This window comes from Parasteatoda tepidariorum, chromosome 10, assembly GCF_982258835.1.
Source record: "Parasteatoda tepidariorum strain Cologne lab strain chromosome 10, Ptep-v5.0, whole genome shotgun sequence".
Lineage (NCBI taxonomy): Eukaryota > Metazoa > Arthropoda > Arachnida > Araneae > Theridiidae > Parasteatoda > Parasteatoda tepidariorum.
The window spans coordinates 90,594,085-90,614,673 of record NC_141764.1 but is presented as its reverse complement, the minus strand read 5'-3'; the positions used below and the strand labels follow the sequence as shown (position 1 = coordinate 90,614,673).

General features: G+C 24.9%; 1 long non-coding RNA gene across 1 annotated transcript in view; it reads left to right on the top strand.

Annotated features, from left to right (window-relative positions):
• Positions 1-19,591: 19,591 nt before the first annotated feature.
• The window catches only part of LOC107438165 (uncharacterized), a 168,533-nt gene continuing 167,535 nt past the window's right edge, over positions 19,592-20,589 (top strand). The window contains exon 1 of the long non-coding RNA XR_006226529.3: positions 19,592-19,741. This is a non-coding gene — a long non-coding RNA (uncharacterized LOC107438165). The remainder of the gene's footprint in view (positions 19,742-20,589) is intronic.

The window sequence follows — 20,589 nt, the reverse complement described above, 5'->3', positions numbered from 1 at the left end:
TTATTCATTTGGACTTACTTTGTACAATATTGTTTACAAAAATAAACACTATTTATAAACAATTAAACACCATTTATAAGCAGATTACACTTATTCTGAAAAAAAAAATACAACATAAAATTATATGTAAATTTCATTGAATTTAACATATAATTTTATCAGTATTGTCATTTTCGTCACAAGTTATTATTTTTGGAAGAAAATAAAATCAGTTTTGGTTGAAGCTCGCGGAAGAAAACTCTAATTGGCGAAGGGCCGTTAAGCAAAAAACGAATTACATGCTTGAATATTTTCCAAATAAATTAATCGAGAGCAGAAATATTGATTCACTAACTCAAATAATTTTTATTCTGCTCTGTAAATTGAACGATACTCTCTACTGGATTTAATAAAAAAGTTTAATTAGGAAAGTGATTTAGTTGATTTTCAGAACATTTTTGAATTGTAATTTTTGTTTCTAAGTTCAAATTGTTAATTTTAAAATTTGGTAAAACTGGAATATGATTTGAGATAATTTTGAGTATGGTATGTTGCTTATAAATACCAAATCAATTTTATTCAAACCTTAAAACTTAAAGTTAGTAAGTATACTTTTTATATTTTATGGACAGAACCAATTTTTTTACTCTAATCTAAATTTAAAATCTTTAGGTTATACGAAAGGTAACGAATTTTGTCGTTGTTGTTATTTCTTTAGTTTATACGGAGAATACCTGAATTTGTTACACATTCAAAAAATAATAATTCTCTTCATTTTTTAAGGGGATACCGGGAAACTTTTTTTTTCCTTAACTTGCACTTTATTCTCTTTATATTATGCATGAGGTATTAAAAAAAATTCAATACTCTGATGCAATTAAGCACATTTGGTGTACAGAAAGTGACAGATTTTTTACTTTTTTATTTTTAAGGCTACTAAAAAATTTTTTTTTACCAACCTAATAATTAAGCCCTTTATTTACACATTTTTATAATTTATGAAATAAATTGAAATTTCTTTGAACCAGGAAATGGGACAATGAGATGTGCGAAACACCCCCTAATTCTGTTGTTTTCATCCTTCCACCTCATCTGATGTAGGAGAAAAATGGTTGGCATGGTGAGGGAAGTGTTTCTATAGCAACCGCATCCTTTGCTCCTAGAGACCCCATGGAATATCGCTTTCAAGTCCACATGCCAACTGTCCCTCCTTCCCTGTTACTCCCCCGCAACACCACTCACCCCTTTGCTTTAGCCAGTCCGTAATCATACGGGTATGCACCCATATTTACTTCAGTTAAATGATGACTTGAATTTGAGCTCGCATTTTACCATAGTTAGGGAATAATAGAACTTTCGGAAGAACAATGATGGGCGAATCCAGTATTAAGAATATTCCAAATACGGGATTCATGGAAATATTTGATATATGTAATGAGATGGGATAGCTAGAACGCCCCAGGATTAAAAGGGCATTCAATTGTTTTTGTTTTCTCGTTCAAATATCATAAGTACGGTTTTCTTCATTTCAAGATGAACATTATAAATATTGCGTCAATATGTACAGTCGTAAAGATTTTTCATTTCACAAATATGAGAAAATAGAACTTTGCATGGTTCAGACTTTCAGTGTTTCCCGTTTTTTGTTAGATAAGTATTGCAGAAATCTAAAGAACTTAGAATTAGTAATCTATGAATATAATGAAACTGGTGTCCTCTTTTGTCACACTTCTAGTTTTATTGTGAATCATAAAAGATACAAATTATATCTAAAATATTTTACTTCCGTGAGTTTTTGAAGTTAAATATTTCGTTTAATGAATTTAAGTTTAGTAATAGTTTTTTGTTTTCAAGTAATAATTATTTAGAAACTGTAAATATGCTGTTATAAGTTGATTACAAAATTAAATTAGCTCAAAAAATAATTGCAGTACTCTAATATTTATAATTTGAATATTGAATATTGTGGCTAATGTTCAATATTTATAATAATAAAAAGGTTGAAAGATTTTTTTTACTACGTAAGTTTTTTTAAAACTAATTCAGAAAATCATTGTAGTATTTAAAGAGTTAAAAGTAAGTGCAAAAATTAACGTTACAGCACATAACTAAAATGAGTAATTATACTACAAATATCTACATATCCTAAATTTGAAATAAATAAATCTTCTTCGCCTATGAAATTGAATATTAAAGAATAAATTTAAAGAATTATTAAAAATATTAAATAGAAAAAAATATTTCTACTTTTTATCTCTGTACACAAATGCATATCTCGTGTGACATATTTTATTGTGCAAAAATACATAAAGGAATTAAAAGTTATATTCAAAATTCAACAATTTAATTAAGAGTAGTAATTGGTGCGGCAATTTTTTATAATTGAAAAAGTGTTACTTTGCGTAATATATGACAATTTGTGAAAATTTTCTCGCACAATAAACATTTTTAATTTCCATTAATACATAAAATATTAAGATGAAGCAAAGAAAAATTAAATTTATACAAACACATTCGCAACATTAAATCGTTATTTGCCATTTCAAAAGTGGAAAAAAAATATTTTTTTGTAAAGTGCAATACTAAGCATGATTCAAACGAATTCCTTCACTTTTTATTTAAATAAAGAACTAGAGGATATTATAATTATTAATGTTGATTTTCATTACTGTTAATGAAATATACTATTGAAAAATAAAATCTTTAATAAACTTATTATTATTATTAATATGTATACCAGAAAAATTATTGACATTAATAACTGGTTTTGCTTATAATTAATAAGTGTTAATGGAAAAAAATTATTACTACCACATTATTAACATTGAAATTTAAATTTATAACAATAAAGAAGATTTTAAACTGATTTATTTTAAATTTTTTTTAAAAAGTGAAAAATTTAGTTTGGGAAGCATTATATAAATGCAAATTTTTTTCAACGTCGATAAAAATTTGAAAGAAAAGTTTAAATTAGTTTAAAATAATATTTGTTTTAAGTATATGCATAGTTTCTGAAAATAGATAAACTTGTAAATCTAAATATTTTCAAATCCAAGCATTTGCAAATTTAATTTAACATCAGGCGAAACCAGATTTTTTAATGATCATTGCAGATTGTTTAAACAGCACGATTTATAAAATTTTTTTGTTGAAACAATTAATAATAAAATTTTTAAAGAATTTCATTTTGTAACTTATTTTTTTGCAAGCTTCAGTGAATATCAAAAGTGACATGATAGCATTTGTATTAGTAAACGAAAATTGCATAATGAGTGTTTCAAAAATCTTTCTTCAGAAATATACTACTTTAAAATATCTTTTAAATTTTTTAATCATGAGTCATTTTTTTTTCAATGAAAAAAAAGAAAAAAAAGTTAATAAATTGAGATTGAGATCTTTTACCGGGATAATAAAAATAAAATAATAGATATATTTTATGAGGTTTGAGATCTTTGACGAGAGATTTTACTTTTATACTCTGGTTGAAATAAAATATTTATTTTTTCAACATGATTAAAACAATTAACAAAATGAAAATATTTTTTGTTTAAAATATATTCTTATCAGTAGAATAGTTATAAAAAGATAAATAATTGTTTTTATTATGACAATAACAGTTTTGATTATTTTATAAAAAGTGTTATTGACTTCAAATATAAGAAGGAACCCATATATTTTATACTGAAATTAGTTATTCATACAAAGCGTACTTAACTATAGTAATTTTCCAATTGTAATATTAATAACTTAATAATAAAATATAATTTAACTGTTAAAGATAATAAATAATTTAACTTAATAATAAAATATAATTTAACTGTTAAAGATAATAAATAATTTAACTGTAATAATAAAATAGTATTTTAATTAAAGAAGCTCAAAACTAATTTATTTTCCGATTTCGGCCGTTTTTATAAATCCATTTATCTTTCATACACTTTAAAAAATCCGGATCAAATTACGGTATTAAGTATTGGCACTTTAGATCCGTAAAATCCGTTTTTACAATAAAATATTACACCGTAATTTCTATAGTACTTACTTAATAATAGAGATTCAATGATTTATCGAAACTATTGTTGTAAAGATTACGGTATATCAGATTTTTTGTTCCGTATCATATTCCGAAAAATATGGATTTTACAGTAAAAAGTACTGGCACCGTGAGTGCTTTTCACAGTAATTCAAACCAGAATTTTTTGCAGTGTAATAATAAAATTATAGTTTGATCAATCACATCCAAAATGTTATGGAGTTTAATAATTAAAAATTGGTACTAAAGGTTACAATAGTTTTGAAATCCAAATTTATAATATATTATGAAACAAATTATTAATTTTATTGAGTACATATCTTTAAAAATAGGAATTAAGAAAATAATTGTATAATATGGATAATCCAAATATGAAATTTGACCTGTCAAAAAAGTAATATTTTTAAAGTGAAAGAAAAAGTTATTTTTATTTTTTAAAATATTTTCTTAAATAGAAAAGAATAAGTATTGAGTAGTAGTTGTTTTGTTTTCTTACGTAGAATACCCAGATTTTTTTCATATGTTTGATGAAGAAAAATTCTAGCGAGAAAATTATTTTTTAAATTTTTGCGTTTGAATCTTATTCTATAGATATTTTTATAAATGACACTAATGTTAAAAGATAAAGCAAATTGCAAATAATGATGTAGGATAGTTAAAAATAATAGATAGGGCTATAGTGAAAAATAGTGTTTTTAAAATCCTAAAAGTTCTTTCTATTGAATTAATGTCTAAATTATATTGTGTACAGCTTTTATTTTTCCTTTCTTAGCTGATTGATATTTTTAATATTTTATGCTACGTTAATGTATAGTTGATACATTTATTTTGATTTATAGCTAACTCATCATTGTGTCTATGTAATGTATTTTGTATGCTTAAGTCTGTAATATTTGCCTTTGATTAAGAAAAATATACCTTTATATCATTCTTTGTTCACAATAAGTAAATTCATTAATCGTAGAATATTCATCTTAGCACATTTATACTTTTATCATGCTTTAACGCACTAGTCAAAAATATTCTTAACTGAAAATCATAAAGCATCACATACCTAAAAAAATTCGGACTTCAATAAAGTATTTTATAAATAATTTCCATAAAAAGTACATTATTACAATCATATAAATAATTCTGCGTACTTCTTCGCACCAAACCTTTATCTCTACTAAATATTTTTTAACAAGAAAGTTTTTGTTGTAACTGAAACGTCAAATATGACTTTGTTTAAATTTAGAAAAATTAGTTTAAATTAAAGTTAGAAAAATATTTACTATGTTCTTCTTTTGCCGAGTCAACAAGAAAATTTGGGTCCGTTTTAAAACTTTATTTGAAATTTTACAACTCTATATCCATTTTTTTTATGCCCAAAAAATATAATTTATCCAACATGTTTTAAAAGTCAAACAAAAGCAAACGTCTATTCAAATTAGATAAATGTTTTCAGAACTAAAACCAATCAAAACAAGTGGCCAATTGGGATGAAATATTGGATGATACATATTTTTTGTTGAATAATTTGTTTGTATTAAAATGATAAGTTAATAAATTACGATTTTTTAAACTACTAAAATCTTTTAGGTCAATAATCAAAAAATTTTTAATGAAACATAGAAATGGCTTTTTTAATTTTTGACAATGAAAGTTCGTAATAAATCAAAGCCTTAACATTATTTCATTTCAAATGTTCTTTTATTAGATGAAATTTTTGATTCTTAGTTTCCAAAGCAAGCATGAAGAAAATTTTTTTAAACAAGTATTTCATGCTGTTAATGACAGGAATAGAGAGTTATATCTAATGAAAAAGTTTTTCATAAAATTTTTTTTTAATAAAATTATTTTCAAAATTTTGTCAAATTTTAAAAATCGATTAATGCTTTCACAGAATTCTATTTGTTCTATACGTATTTTTATTATAAGTCAACAACTTCCATCTCCTGCATTCATTTCTTCATTTTTTTGTTTCTGATCACATATAAAAATAATTGCGTATAAAAATAACTGAATACGAAATAAATTACTGCAAATAAGCTATTGTTTTTTAAATTTAAATGATAATGGGACATTTTTTAATCCTGATGATGAAAATTATCCCCATTGTTATAAATAAACAAAATAATGATTTACACAAACTGTATGTCATCTATAAATGTCCTTTCAAAAGTTTGTTTTTAAGATCAGAAGATAGAATAATTATAAAAAAGAAAAAGCTAAAGAAAATTAGTAAAAAACAATCTATGGTTTACACAATGGCTTCATATGTACAATCATACATTTAATTAGTCAATAATGACTGAAAACTTAATTTGAATTAAAAAAATATTGAAGTATTTTATTTGATTATGATTTTCATTTTTGAATATTTCTTGCATAGCGTGACAAAATGAAAGATAAAAATATTATTTCACATGATATTTTACAAACATACGCCTTCTGTCCGTAGAGACTAATATGTGTTTTTTTTTCTTTCTTACTAACAAAACACATGGCACATGTACAGATATTTTTTTTATATAATAGAATGTTATATCTATGAATAATAATTTAAACTGGTTAGTCGAATTGGACTGATAAAATTTACCAATTCATTTAATTTAAAATCAAAGAAAAAATTGAGCATTTATTTTCAGAATGCCACATAAAAGGAATACCATATAAAATGATTGAATGGTAGAATAATGGCCTCATAAAATATTTTTAATTCAAATTTAAGTTTAACTATTAATTAATTCATTCATAAAGTGAGGAAACTAATCTAGAAACATTAAAATATGCCGCCTACACTCATAAGTTTTGATACCAATATTATAAATAAATACAAAACAAAATAAGAATACATTTGACTGAATAAATTTTGATTGATTTTTTAATCTAATAGTGGTATTTTTTATGAATATTTAGAAAATTAAAATACATGGATTTTATGGTTACAAATAATTATTCTCATATATCATTAAATAATTAATTATTTTTATTTATTGGAGTTTTTTATTAAAAAATTTTGTATTTTACAATTTTTAAGAATATATTTTAAGGCAAAACTAAAACTAGCAAAGCTAAGTTCACATATATTCGCATTGGTAAGCAGGTAGGCCTATGATACGATTTTCTCGGGTCATTTTCTCCTCGTCTTTCTTTTTTCACCCCTCTCTTTCACTAAAATCCCTAAGCTTTTCTTCTTTTTTTTTTCTTCTCTGTCTCAATTTTTTCCCCATTTCTCTTCCATAGTTTCCCTATCTTTTGTCGGCTTCTGCGTTTCTCTTCGCTTCAACAGCACTATAGATTTAGTTTCTGCTTCTTTAAATTCAAAAGAGAAAAATATATATAAAAAAGGAAGGATTCGAAAGCAATAACACGCGAAGAAAATGTAAAAAGTCAAATGCTACGCTGCCATAAGAAAAGTAACAGAATAACAATTTCTTTATAAAATAATTTATAATAGCTTCATATCAATTTTTGATACGAATGCATTTTACTTCCCTTTTTAAATCTTGATTTTCTGAAAAATTTGAAATGCAATAAAATTAACATTTACACGTAGAATAAATTCTAGAAAAATTACAGTACTGTATATTCTGGTAATGAAAACCAACATATACAGTATTTAAACAGTTACTTATCAATTATATCAATTTTTGATTCGAATGCATTTTACTTCCCTTTTTAAATCTTGATTTTCTGAAAAATTTGAAATGCAATAAAATTAACATTTACACGTAGAATAAATTCTAGAAAAATTACTGTACTGTATATTCTGGTAATGAAAACCAACATATACAGTATTTAAACAGTTACTTATCAATTATATCAATTTTTGATTCGAATGCATTTTACTTCCCTTTTTAAATCTTGATTTTCTGAAAAATTTGAAATGCAATAAAATTAACATTTACACGTAGAATAAATTCTGAAAAATTACCGTACTGTATATTCCGGTTATGAAAACCAACATATGCAGTATTGAAACCGTTAATTTGGTAATTTTTAAGTTCATTTGGTAACTGTTCACCAAAAATTTTAGTTTTTAAAGTCATAGTTCTTCATACCAAATGCTTAATAAAAAATATGAAACTGTAAAGCAAATTCATAGATGTTCCCATAAAGAAGGGAACTATGGTAAATATTACCAGATTTGGGTAGTTTTAACCATTCGCTTTTTCTCCGCGTAAAATAATATTGAAATGAAAGCATCGAAAAGCTTTTAACTAATGATAAAAATACACAGTTAACTGTAAGAAATCACAGATGGTATTGAATCATATTATCATTCAAATTGGATGAAACCTTAATATGGTGTTAGGAGGAACCATATTTTTGCATTTCTAAAATTGCATTGCATGACACTATGATACATATTGAATGGATATATGATGCTTTTATACACCTTATTAAAGTATTATAACTCAACACTGAACATATTTTCCTGAGGACATAGGGATTTTGGAAGAGTGATAAAGAATATTGTGAAGTTAAGAGTTTGTTATTTAAAATAACATTAGTTGCCAAATAATAACAAAACTACGAATTTTTTTTTATCAAAAGTTTGTCAAGACTTTGATTTTATTTAATTGTAGATGCTAAAATAAATCATAAGACATAGCTAAAATAAAATTATTATCATACTTCAGAAATGATAAAGGTAAAAAATGTTACAGTTGAGATCTTAAAAGAAAATTTCAAAAGTTAGTTAAAACAGCACCTATCAGTGTTCAGTCAAATTTTATGAATACAAAAAATTTAAAACAAATGTGTTTTTTAAACAGTTTCAGTGTTTACTTGATTCAAAACTTTATTTGCACCTTTATTTTTTCATTTTTCGTTGGCAACTATACGTTTTATACTTCAAATCACTTTTGTTTCCTCTTTTTTAAGTCTGAAACAAATCGACTGTTATTTTCAATTTGTATATTTTTAAAGAGAAGTTCGAAGTTTATACTTAAGTAACATATTACCTCTTTAGTTTCTTAGAATTATTTCTAAGAACTTAGAACTTAGAAAGACGAATCATAATAAACTATTTTTATGATATAATATTTTCTTATGGAGCAACTGAATCATAAACTTCAATTGTTTAAAAACATATCTTGTTTTAAATTTAAAATTCGTGAAACTAATAACTTTAAGGAAATAATGATTTTTGGTGAAGAAATTACGAGTCGTTATGTCGTATGTAAAATACTATATTTTAAAGAAAAGTATTCAGCAAAGGTTTCTGCAATAATTGGAGATTACAATACTTTCTTACAAATTTTATTATATGATTTTTATGATTATTTTATATGTGATATTTATTATAAGATAATTTTATTACACAGAAATGTTAAGTTTTTTTTCATGTTTCGGGAAAAATTATTAAAAAAAGTTTATTTTATTACTTTGGGATTATTTTGTGATTTACTTTACTGTGATTATTTTTTTATGTAACCTTACTTTATTACTTTATAATTTTACTTTATTACTTTATGAGCTGTGACATAACTAAAATATTTTTATATTTATAATGTTTTAAAGAATTTAATGGAGCTTATTAAAACTGCTTATAAAAATTTCGTACGATCCTTTTTATTCGATTAAAACATTTTGTCACAAATTGTAATGAATGTTTCGCATATAGATTAGAAGTTTTTTGTTTGAATTCATATCATAAATTATTGAAATTTATCTTATTTGATATTAAATCATTTTGTTATTGTCCTTGTATTGCCTTGTATCTTAAAAGGAATATAAATTTATGTTTAAACATTATTGTTTCTTTAGATTGCTTAGTAATTAGTAATAACTAATATGTAAGATTCCCTCAGCGGTCCTATTTTGTTAAACTTCCATTTAACATACAATAATAATTCTTTGTTAAAAAGGAAGTCAAATTATGTGGGATTAAAAAAATACAGAACAATGCTCTTTTTTTACAATTAATTTGCAGAAAAGTTAATTGTTTAGTTTCTTCAAAACACTTTTAATACCCCAAACATTATAGGTAATAGCTACACTTCTTAGTAACATACTACTCCTTGGTATCATCACTTTCTGAAACAGAAGTTTCTTTTAATAATTAAAGGATGCTATTAGGCATGTATTTTTATTATACATCTATTTATCGAAATAATATAATATAAAAGTTTCTTCAAAACACTTTTAATACCCCAAACATTATAGGTAATAGCTACACTTCTTAGTAACATACTACTCCTTGGTATCATCACTTTCTGAAACAGAAGTTTCTTTTAATAATTAAAGGATGCTATTAGGCATGTATTTTTATTATACATCTATTTATCGAAATAATATAATATAAAAGTTTCTTACAAATTATTAAAAGACATTTTTTTCTCAAGTTAGATTCATTTATGAAATAACTATTCACAATATTATGACATAATATTTGAATCGACACAGAGATATTCTGCCGTGCATTTACACCTACATGCTCATAGAAAAAAAATTGTGGTGAAATTGCCATACTATATGTTAGTGACATTTCTGAGGAAAACAAAACAACACAATTCTGGTAATGAAAACTTAAATGTACAGTATTTAAACCATTCATTTGGTAATTTTTTCCTTTCAAACGGTAACGGTTTACTGAAAATTCTGACTTTCAAAATTATGCTTCTCATTACCACGCATTTACAAAAAATACAAAACTGAAGGGTAAATTGAACCAAAAAAAGGGGGTTCTTCCAAAATTTCCAAATTTTAGCACATATTATATAAACCATATTTTAATGTTAATTTTACCAAAATCATTGCCAAAGCACTTTGGTAAAAATGACTGAACTCTATGGTATATCCATGGAGTCAGAAATACAGTAAACTTTACTATATTCTGGTAGTTTTAACTATATTTTTTCTCATTTTGTTAAGTCGTGTTGTTCTTTATCGAAAACACTCTAGAAAACACCCTTTGTATAATTAGAAAATACGGCCTACTATGCATCTTTAATCTTTTATATATAAACACTTTACATAACCAGTTTAGTTAAGTTAATATTTAGTTTACATTTTAAGAGGCATGTTAATAAGTTAGAAATGAAATTTTTCATGAAACAGTAAAAAAATAGCTATACTGAAGCACTTTGGAGATGGCCGCTTATGCATAAATATTATTAGAAAACTAATGAGAATAGAATAAATAAAAAGAAATATGTAAAACAGGATATGTTATGTTAATATGTACAGGATATGTTATGCTAGGGTGTAAAATATAAATTAATTCTAAAATCTAAATGATTCTTTCGAACTACTTTTTTTACTTGTAAAAAAGAGATTTAAATTTCTGTAATTTTTAATAATAAAAATAGTGTTTATGAAGTTACTTTTTTTTAAAGAATTAGCTATTTCAAAGTTATGTTTATGTAAAATAAGTGTAGTAGAAAAGTATTATATTTATATATACAAAATATATTGTACAATAAAGTATTTTCAAAAGAATATTACTCAAAATAAAATTCGAGATATATTTATCCTTTTGTTTAATTTATTATTGACTATTTTTATTTCTGAATTCCAATAAAACATATTTCTTAAATTGAAAATTAACTTTCTTATTATTGTCGTCAAAGCTCTAAAAAAATATAAAAATACATTTAATTTTGCTAAATTTGTTGTGAACTTGATAATATACCATTTTTAACAATATTGCCATATCAGTTTTACATTTTTTACATCATAATAGATCTATGTAAGTTTGTTTAATTTATTTTAGAGTACGTAAAAATAAAATTGCAAAAATATTTAAAATTTCCTTATGATATAAAACCTGAACTTAGAGGGCAAATTTATCAAATTACTGGAATAATTTTAAGTAGTATTTCAATAGAAGAGACTATTGAATAAAATAAAATTCGTAGGGAGTTACATCTAGTTAAAGAAAAATGTAACGATGCAACTATAAAGCACATTTCCTGAAAAGAAAGATAATCTACGATAAGCTGATAAAGCGGAACCAGCGAATTTTTATTAGAATTAATTTTAAGAAAATAGTTATTGCAATTTAACTGATGTGAATCTGACTGATGTGATAAAAGTGATTATGAAATTCACAGTGATAAAAATTTAATTCTTAATAATACTTAACAATACATGAATTAATATTTTACTTCCAGCCAAAATTACAGAATAATCTATGCAAGTCTGTGAAATATATTCGTAATTCAGTGTAATTATTTAGGATGTTATCAAATTAACAATGCAGCAAAAACATGTTAAGAACGGTCTAACAAGACATAACATTTTGAAAAATTACATCTTCCTTAAATCCAAAAATATAAGCACTATTAAAATATACTAAATGAATTAAGTAATTTAAAAACTTTAATTTAGCCTTATATAGTATTAAAAGTAAATTATATGTGTTGACTTCTTAGAGTTTCACAATTTGAATAAATGCTCATTCAAAATCTTTTATTTATCTTGTTGTCGTTTAAAGCTCTAATTTTATCAGATTTTATTTATATTTCATAAGCAATTAAAAATAAATCACATTACTGTCTTGTGAAAACTTTATGTAATAAATATAAAACTTAAATTTCATATAATTTGCATAAAAGTTATTAAGCAGAAATTGTAACTCACCTGTTCAACATAGTAACAAATTGTATGTTAGAATCAAACAAGTCAACATACAATGAACACAATGAAAAATATCAGAGCGGAAAAATGAAACAATTAAAAGCATAAAAAAGTAATATTTGCACACCCACCATGATAGAAGGCTAGAATACGTCGGATAAAAAAAAAGCAGTTTACTTCATAAGTGTGAAAAAATGTTTTATGCAATTTGTAATCTGCCCGTGGTGTATTTATGTCCTTTTTTTTTCCTGTATCCCAACAATCATTTCTACTGACCTTGATACAGTAAACTTTTTTAATTACCTTATTGTTTTACTATATAAAATTTAAGAAGATATTATAACATTAGTATTATGAGTGTAAAGTAAATGTATATATAAAAAATCACCTTAATCAGCTTGAGGGTAGAATTCATTACTAGTTTTATATAAAACAGTAACAAATAAGTAAAATTCTAGCAAATGAATTCAATCCTTTTACACATAGGGTAAAATAACCGTATAAAAAAGAGAAACAGCTTATATCTTCACAGTAGCCACTAAAAAGTGAGTTATAATTACACACCTAAAATGATAGAAGACGTCAGAATAAGAAACAGCAGCGAAAGTTTATTTCATAAATGTGAAAAAAAGAAAAAAAAATATGTGTATTCTAGACAGGGGCTTAAACTTGTTCTTCAGTATTAACAATTAAAAGTAAGAATGGTTATATATTATGCAATTTTTAATCTGCCTGTAGTGAATTTAGATCATTCTTTCTTCCTACATCCAAACAGTCGATTCTACTGATCTTTTTCATTAAAAATTTCTAATTATTTTATTATTTTACTTCATGCAATTTAAGGAGACATAATAACATTAGCGTTATTAGCATATTTAAAAAAATGTACTTAGAAAAATCCCATTAATCTGCTTGTGGATAAAATTTACTACCAGTTTATATAAAGCAATAACAAATCATAAGTAAAATTCGCACAAATCAACTCACTCCTTTCACACATAGGGTGAAATATCAGTATGAAGAAGCGAAACAGCTAACACCTTCACAATAGCCACATAAAAGCGAGTTATATTTACACACCTACCGTGATAGAAGACGTCAGAATAAGAAACAGCAGCGAAAGTTTATTTCATAAGTGTGAGAAAAAAAAAAGAAAAAAATATATATAGTCTAGGTACATGTCTAAACTTGTTCCTCCAACAATAACAACAACAACAAAAAGCAAGAAAGGTAATGTAATAAAGGTGCCCGTAGAGAATCTATGCCCCCTCCTTACCATCAGGTTATAACACCGTTATGAGGATGGCTCTTACAAGTTTTACAAAAGTGTAATGTGCGAGTTAAACGTTTTCTGAGATGATATCGAGAGCCTAGTTCACCCTCCTACCTAATGTGTTCTATTTTCTGCTTTTTTATATGTTGTTGTTATTATTCCCGCTTTATATAGGCCACGCCTATATTTTGCTTTAAACCCCCCTCTTCTATCTGGGTCGGTTCTCTTTTACCATTGGACCAACAATGCAAAGCGAAAGTCAACGATGATATTGGGTAGAAGGACTTTTCTACATCCCCCCCCTATACCTCATATATATATACACACACATAAGGAGTATACGATAAAAAAAAAATTCTTTTTTTCGATGTGTTCCCCACGGTAAAAGCCTCCTATACTTTTTTTTGTACTTAGACTCTTTTTAAGGTGGTCTCTCTATTTTTGACTATTTTCTAGGTTGTTTTTTTTCCTCTCTTCGTTCACTCTAGACAGTCTCCTGCCCTCCTACTTCTCATTTTACTTTCGTTCGATTTTTCTAACATTCGTTCGTTTCTTTCTTCTTTCTTTCCTCTTCATCATTTACTCATCCTGTTCTCCTAGTATCCAGCTCCTTAGGACTGAATTTTCTTTAGTTTCTTCTTTTTTTGAGCTATCTTCAACTACCCTATCTACTGTTTCATTCTTTTTATTTTCTTTTTCTTCCCTTCCTTCTAACTCCATCTCGGGTACGACGAACTAAACTTTGGAACCTCCACCCTCCCTTCAACCATCTTGAAAAAGTCTCAAAAATACTTTTCGGCTGGGTGCAACAGTGATTTTTTCCCATTGTTGAACTTTTTTTTTTTCGTTTCTTCTCCTAGTGCACAACCTCTTTTAACCCTTGTGAGCCCCCACTTTACGCATTTTGTCTCTTAAGATGTTAGAAAGCCGTGAAAATTGCTCAAAAAGTGCACAAAAAGATTGGAAAAGTTTTCTTTACTTTTCTGAGTTTTTTCGCCAAGTAAAACGTGGTTTGAGGGAAAAGTGACCATCTTCATATGGAAAATATTAAAAAAAATTTCTGAAAGTAAATTTAATGCTTTCTTTCTTGAAATGCTTAAATTTCAGTTTCATTCTTAACTTGTACATAAAATATGAGAGAACTTTGGAAAACTTTGTTTCGCGAGTTTTCCTTTTTCGATTTAAATTCTTTGGATAAAATGTCTCTTTATGCATTGTGATATTTTACTATTTTGAGTTAAAGGTTGTATTTTAAATAACACGTTCAGTAGAGTAACAATTTCATTAAAATAGATAGTTAAGTAAAAATTATGTTCGTAGTTTTAGTTTCAGTTTCATTTATCTGATTTCATTTAGAGGTGTAAGAAACCATCAATATTTATGCAATAACTTATGGAACGAAAAACAATAATGTAATATTTTTAGAATAGTTTTTGATTTATAATAATAATAACAGTAGTGTCAAAATATATTTAAAATTAGTTTAAGTGGTATTTTACTATTTTTAAATATGTATTTTAGAAAACTGATATTTGTGTAAAATTTATATTCTTAGTTTTAATTAAAATATAGTTTTTCCTTTCAAAGGGAAGAAACAATCAATATTTACATGTTCAGTAGAGTAACAATTTCTTTAAAATAGGTAGTTAAGTAAAAATTATGTTCTTAGTTTTAGTTTCAGTTTCATTAATTTAATCAAAGGTGTAAGAAACCATCAATATTTTTGCAATAACTTATAGAACGAAGAACAGTAATGTAATAATTTTAGAATAGTTTTTGTTTCATACTAATACTTACATTAATGTCAAAATATGTTTAAAATGAGTATAAGTGTTATTTTACTGTTTTGAAACATGTATTTTGAAAAATTGATAATTTTGTAAAATTTATGTTCTTAGTTTCAGTTAAAATTTATTTTTTAAGGAAAGAAACTATTAATATTTTTACTTTGGCAGTAACTTTTAGGACCAAAAAAAATCTTTTATACATCAATTAAATTCTCGAGGATTTTTAGTTTGTGAAAAATTATAACAGTAGAATCAAAACCAAATTAAAATTAAAGTGATATTTTACTAGTTTGAACTGTATATAAATTTTTAAAAAAATTATATTATTGTAAAAATAAAACTTACTAGCAAAACACTTGCAAAAAATTCGTTTAGTTTTCTTTTTTCAATGAAATAGTATTTAAATAGTTTTCTTGATAAATGTTCTAAAAAAATTTTTTAATTTTCCTAATAAAAAGTAAACTTATAAGTTTAGCTTTTTAAAATTTTTACCATTCTCTACTAATCTAATACATTTGAGCAAGATTTTGTTTTAGAATGTAAAGAAAATAAAAATTTGTTGAAATAAAATAATTAGTAAAATTTTTTGTTATGTTTAAAAAAAATTTCCGAGCTTTCTTAAGTGAAGGCAAATAATAGTTTTAATTAAGTAAATTAAGTTACTTTATATATATGAGCAGTCTTTATCGTAGATGTAGCTGTTAAAATTTGTAGAACAAAGAAATCAAAAGTTAAAAAATAACATAATGAATTAAGAATTGCTTGCAACTAAAAGTGAACTTAGAACAATATTTCTAAGAACTAATTTAATAATTAATTGAAATGTGAATTTAAATTTTTAATAATGTTTCTAAAAGAACTTTTACTCATAAAAGAAACTCTATTTTTATTTCTTTTCTTTGAAAATAGCAGCATTGATACTTACTTATTTATAACTGAATATGCTATACATTTTACGAACTTAAAAAAAAAAAAAATAACGATTTAATGACATTTATAGATACGGTGCATGTCAGACTACTCATAAATATATTTAAATAAAAACATTCATTCTTCTCAATTAATTATTTTCAATTAATTATTCTAAATATTTACTGAGAGTATACATATAAAATATTTAATTTTATTACAATTTATAGTATAACGCTATCCCTCTTCTCCTCATTAAAAATCTGCGCAAGCACCAATCCTCAAGATGTTTTTGTATAGTCATAAATGATTGATAGCATTTTATTTTTAATTCATATTTATCTTAAATTTAATATTGAGATAAAACTATTTATGTCTATACTTATTAAATCATTATTAAAAATTCTTTGTGTTAGTTGAACTTAAATGCACTTTATTAAAAAATAATTTTCTCAAAAATAATTTTCATTAAGATGTTCACACTTGTTACATTATACATAAAAGATCGTATATCATGGTTCATAGGTTAAAAAGAATGTAATTGTTATATTTTTCCAAAATAACCAAAATAGTTTTAATTAAGACGCTTTTAGAGATTGATACACTGCCCATAAGAAAATAATTTGTAGAAAATTATGTTATGGAATGTTATGGATCATAGGTTGAAAATAATGTATTGAAATTATTATATTTTCTCGAAATAACTAAGATAGTTTTCATTATAACGCTCATATATCTTGTTAAATTATCAATACGGAATGAACGTATGTTATGAACTACAAGTTTTAAAGAATTTAATTATTATATTTTCTCAAAATGACTAAAACAGTTTTTATTAGGACGCTCACGCATCTTGTTAATATATCCATGAGTAAAGGTACGCATGTGATGAATCATAGGTTGAAACGAATGCAATTATTATATATTTGAGTTTATTAAGAAATTATTAAGAAATTTATTTTGAATTGAAAAAAAAAGCTTATTGTCCTCCTTTTGCCTTGTTCATTAATGTCATATTTTTTAAGTGCTTCAGACAAAATTGAAATTATTTTATTACGATTGGGCTTTACCTTTTATTTTTCCAGTTTTATAACCCCATATTTGCTTACCATTAACTTCTATGTTTTCTTTTTAGAAAAGACATTAAAAATATCAAAAATGTTTATTGCAAAATCGTTTTCTAAACATATTCCATTCCTCGTTAATGACAACCAACCCAATCCATTCAAGATCTTTTTCGCGACGATAAAGGGACATTAACATGGGTAAAACTTACACCTTTCTGGTTTAAATTTAAATAAATAAATAAACAGAATACAAATAAATAAATAAAATGTAAATAACATAAGTAAAATATTAATAAAAAATACAAATAAATAAAACATACTTAAACAGAATGCAAATAAATAAAATATAAACCCCCTGTCACTTTGTTATCATAAAAAATGTGTTTCATTCAATCTTGGTTTATATATTTCTTTTAAAAAATAGTATTAAGAAATGCAATATACATGATGTAGTGATATAATAGGGTTGTGCCATAGGCAGTTTGCGAAATAAATAGGTTTTTATTAAAATACATTTGATCTTTTTTAACTCTATAGGGTATGTAACTAAGTGTGAAAAGTTAATTTCCGATTTTGATTCTCTGTTTTAAATATTTATTTTGTTTTAATTATTACACAAATATTTAACAGCTTTGAAGCAGTTGAAGAAATGTATAATCCTAAAATGTCAATTTTGGATGATGATAATATTAATAAATATGCGATTAATTAATGTATTGAATGTACTCAATTTTTAATAACATGGAATGTACTTAATAGAAGGCATTAATAAATAATTTTTAATTACTTATCATTAGAGATTTTGTAAATTTTCTACAGATGGAAGCTAATAGTGTTATAATTATTATTATCAATACTATTATTATTATTTCTTACTCATTACGGATTACGCCATGTAAATATTCTCTGCATTATTTTTATGCTCGACAATAATCATGAAAATCGCTAGCCACATCTTTTATAGATACCTTTTTGCCATAGAATTCCATAGCAGAAATCTTGAATATGGAAACCATGTCTTTTTGTATCATAAAAGTGGATTTTCAATTTATTTTTACTATTTTTTTTTTCTTAAAGTCAAGTATAAATATTTCTATAGTAGCTTATGAAATTTTTATTTTTGTTTAACGTATTTTGTATAAAAGGTAGAATTAACCTAATTTTTAAACGCTGATTTCTAAATCGAGAAATAGAAAAATATATAAAAAATAAATAAATACGAATGCTCGAAATATTTTTTTAAAATTTTTATTCAGTTTTTTTTTTGAGGTTTTATTTCTTGAAGTTTAAAAAATTATTTTTAAAATTATTGTTATATTTTTGTTCAATCTGTTATATTTCTGAGTAATTTTCGAGTTATTATAGAACTGATGTAGCATTTCCCGAACGTTACATTTATTATTAACTCTAGAGTAATAAAGAAATAAATTAATGAATGAAAATAATTAGAAATATAGTGTTATGTTTCTGTTCAATCTGTTATATCGAGTAATTTGTGTATTTCATATAACTGGTATAACTAATAGTATTTTTCAAACATTACATTCTTCATTTATTCTGCAGTAATTAAGAAATATATTAATGAACGAAAATAACAAAATTTTGTTTTTTAAATTATTATCAGTTTTTTTCATGGTTTTTTGTTTCTTACTATCGTATTTATGCGGCATACTTCGTCAAGACCTTAAAAAAAGCAATCCGAGTTAAATAACAAATCTTAATTTTATCAACGATGTAGAAAATCTTTCAATCAAAACTATCGATTAAAAATAAACTAATTGAAAAACCGAAAAGTTTTATTAGATGATTTAAAATTAAGGTTCTTGCAGTGAGTGAGACAATATCAAACCACACACTCTTGAACAATCTTAAAGACGAATAAAAAGGAAAGCGAAATGAAGTAAAAAAAACAAAAAGAAATGTGTTAATAAAAGAACGAAAAATAATAAAAGTAAAAAGGAAAATGAAAAAAAAAGTATTTCCTTTAACACCGGCACCAGCATGCGTAATGAGTCTAAGGCGACTTCATTTTCATCCAGTCTTCCAATCAGGGTTAACATCGACCCGAGAGTGCTCCCGAATTTCCGGCTTTTCCCAATTCCCGATCCCGAAAAAAATCCAGGTAAGCCTTTCTACCTTGCCTCCTTTTAGCAGAGATGTCCACTGGCAACGAAAAATTAACCGTTCCTACCTCTAGCGGCCCAGTGGTCAGTGGTTGAATTCGAATGCGTATTCGAAAAGGGGTCGATTTCTCTTGTGCTCACCCCTTCTTTGCACATGCGCAAAAAAATGCCTCTTCTAATTATTTTCGTTTAAATACAAGCTCTTGTACTCTAATCGATAGTAAGATGCCATTTTCCTCTGTCCGCCATGTTGCTAGGTGGATACGGTGACGGATCTAGAAATAGGCTTATCTGATTTCATTTATGCAAATTCGAATCAGCCTTATATTTCAAAATAATTTGCACAGGCCAAATATTTTGCTTGAAAAAGCAATGCGAAACATGTTAAGCATTAAAAAAAATTGCGAAAAATATTAAAATTTATTACGATGTTATTTTAATTTCATTTGTACAATTCAGATTAAAACTTGTACGTCAAATTGATTTTGTTGGTGAATTTTAAACAGCCTTATATTTCCAAAATGACATTGCAGATCAAATATCTCGCATAAAAACAAAACAATGTGACATTTTTTTTCTTTTATCTCTTGCTTAGTTAAAAATGGGCTATAAATTTAAAAAAGAAATTACAAACACTGGTTGAAATTTATTATAATATTATGTTGATCTCCTCAATGGAAACCATTTCAAAATATAAATAAATTGTACATTGGCAAATTGATTTATTGATAAATTTTATTGGGATTTACATTTCAAAATTTTTTGACTTCTATAAAGCAGATATCTGGCATAAAAAACAAAACATTAGCTAGATTTTTTTCATGGTTAAAAGCGGATAGCAAATTTT